This window comes from Miniopterus schreibersii (assembly GCF_964146895.1).
Source record: "Miniopterus schreibersii genome assembly, chromosome: X".
In the NCBI taxonomy this organism is placed as follows: Eukaryota; Metazoa; Chordata; class Mammalia; order Chiroptera; family Miniopteridae; genus Miniopterus; species Miniopterus schreibersii.
Genome location: NC_138104.1, coordinates 59708525 through 59711329, shown reverse-complemented (window position 1 = coordinate 59711329; position 2805 = coordinate 59708525).

Genomic DNA, 2805 nt, shown 5'->3' with positions numbered 1-2805 from the left:
CCAGTCTGCATTCCCACCAGCAGTGTACTAGGGTTCCCCTTTCTCCACATCCTTGCCTACACATGTCGTTTGTTGATTTATTGATGGTAACCATTCTTACAAGTGTGAAGTGATACCTCATTGAGGTTTTAATTTGAATTTCTCTGCTGATTAGCAATGATGAGCATTTTCTCATGTGTCTCTTGGCCATGTGTATGTCCTCTTTGGAGGAGTGTCTATTCAGGTCCTTTGCCCATTTCTTAATTGGGTTGCTTGTCTTCCTTTTACTGAGTAGTATGAGTTCTTTGTACACTTTGGAAATTAGCCCCTTATCAGATACATCCTTGGCAAATATGTTTTCCGAGACTGTGGGGTTCCTTTGTATTTTGAGGCTATTTTCTTTTGCTGCGCAGAATACAAAAATTCAATGAAATCAAGAGCTGGTTCTTTGAAAGGATAAATAAGATTGATGCACCTTTAGCCAGACTCACTAATTAACTAAGGGAGAGGACCCAAATAACTAAAAACAGAAATGAAAGAGGTGATATAACATCCGACCCAACAGAAATACAAAGGATTGTAAGAAAATACTATGAGCAACTATATGCCAACAAACTGAACAGCATAGGTGAAATGGACAAATTCCTAGAAGCATACAACCGTCCAAAGCTGAATCAAGAAGAGGCAGAAAACCTGAATAGGCCGATAATAACTAATGAAATTGAAGCAGTAAAAAAAAAACTCTCAGCACACAAAAATCCTGGACCAGATGGATTTACAGGTGAGTTTTACCAAACATTCAAAGAAGAATTAACACCTATTCTATTCAAACTATTCCAGAATATTCAAGAAAAAGGAAAACTCCCAAACTCTTTTTATGAGGCCAGCATCGTCCTAATCCCAAAACCAGATAAAGACACTACAAAGAAAGAAAACTATAGGCCAATATCCCTGATGAACATAGATGCTAAAATCCTCACTAAAATACTAGCAAACCGGATCCAGCAATACAGTAAAAAGATCATACACCATGACCAAGTGGGATTTATTCCAGTGATGCAAGGCTGGTACAATATTTGCAAATCAATAAATGTGATACATCACATAAACAAAATGAAGGACAAAAATCATATGATCATATCAATAGATGCAGAAAAAGCATTTGACAAAATCCAGCACCCATTTGTGAAAATAACTCTCAGCAAAGTGGTAATAGAGGGATCATAACTCAACATAATAAAGGCCATATATGACAAAACTACAGCCACCATCATACTCAATGGGCAAAAACTAAAACCATTTCCATTAAAAACAGGAACAAGACAGAGGTATCCACTTTCACCACTCTTATTCAACATACTACTGGAAGTCCTTGCCACAGCCATCACACAGGAAGAAAACATAAAAAGATATCCAAATTGGAAAGGAGGAAGTAAAACTGTCATTATTTGCAGATGACATGATATTGTACATAGAAAACCCTAGACTCCATCAAAGTACTACTAGATTTGATAAACAAATTTGGCAAGGTAGCTGGATACAAAATCAACATCCAGAAATCAATGGCATTCTTATACACCAACAATGAACTCTCAGAGAGAGAAACTAAAAATCAATACCATTTACCATTGCAACTAAAAAAGTAAGCTACCTAGGAATAAAGTTAACCAAGGATGTAAAAGACCTATACTTGGAAAACTACGGGACACTGAAAAAAGAAACAGAGGAAGATATAAACAAGTGGAAGAATATACCATGCTCATGGATTGGAAGAATTAATATCATTAAAATGACCATACTACCCAAAGCAATTTATAAATTCAATGCAATTCCTATTAAAATACCAACAGCCATTGGTATTTTAATAGGGATTGCTTTGGGTAGTGTGGACATTTCAATAATGTTAATTCTACCAACCCGTGAACCCTGTATATTCTTCCAGTACCTTATATCTTCCTCTATCTCTTTTTTAAATGTCCTGTAGTTTTCCAAGTACAGGTCTTTTACCTCCTTGGTTAGGCTTACTCCTAAGTATCTTAATTTTTTTGTTGCAATGGTACATGGGATTGTTTTTTAGTTTCTCTTTCTGAGAGTTCACTATTGGTGTATAAAAATGCTATTGATTTCTGGGCATTGATTTTGTATCCTGCTACATTGCTGAATTCATTTATTAAATCTAGCTGCTTTTTGGTGGAGTCTTTAGGGTTTTCTATGTACAATATCATGTCATCTGCAAATAACGATAGTTTTTCTTTCTCTTTTCCCATTCCAGTGTCTTATTGTTCTTTCTTGTCTGGTTGCTGTAGCAAAGACTTCCAGTACTATTTTGAATAAGAGTGGTGAAAGAGGACATCCCTGTCTTGTTCCTGTTCTTGGGGGAAATGATTTTAGTTTTTGCCTATTGAGTATCATTTTGGCTGTAGGTCTGTTGTATGTGGCCTTTATTATGTTGAGGTATGATCCCTCCATTCCCACTTTGCTGAGAGTTTTTATCAAAAATGGGTGTTGCATTTTGTTGATTCTTTTTTGCGCTGCATCACATTTATTGATTTGCAAATATTGTACCAGCCTTGCATCACTGGAATAAATCCCACTTGGTCATGGTGTATGATCTTTTTACTGTATTGCTGGATCCGGTTTGCTAGTATTTTAGTGAGGATTTTAGCATCTATGTTCATCAGGGATATTGGCCTGTAATTCTCTTTCTTTGTAGTGTCTTTATCTGGTTTTGGAATTAGGGTAATTCTGGCCTCGTAAAAAGATCTTGGAAGTGTTCCTTTCTCTTGGATTTTTTGGAATAGTTTGAGGAGGATAGGTGTTAGTTCT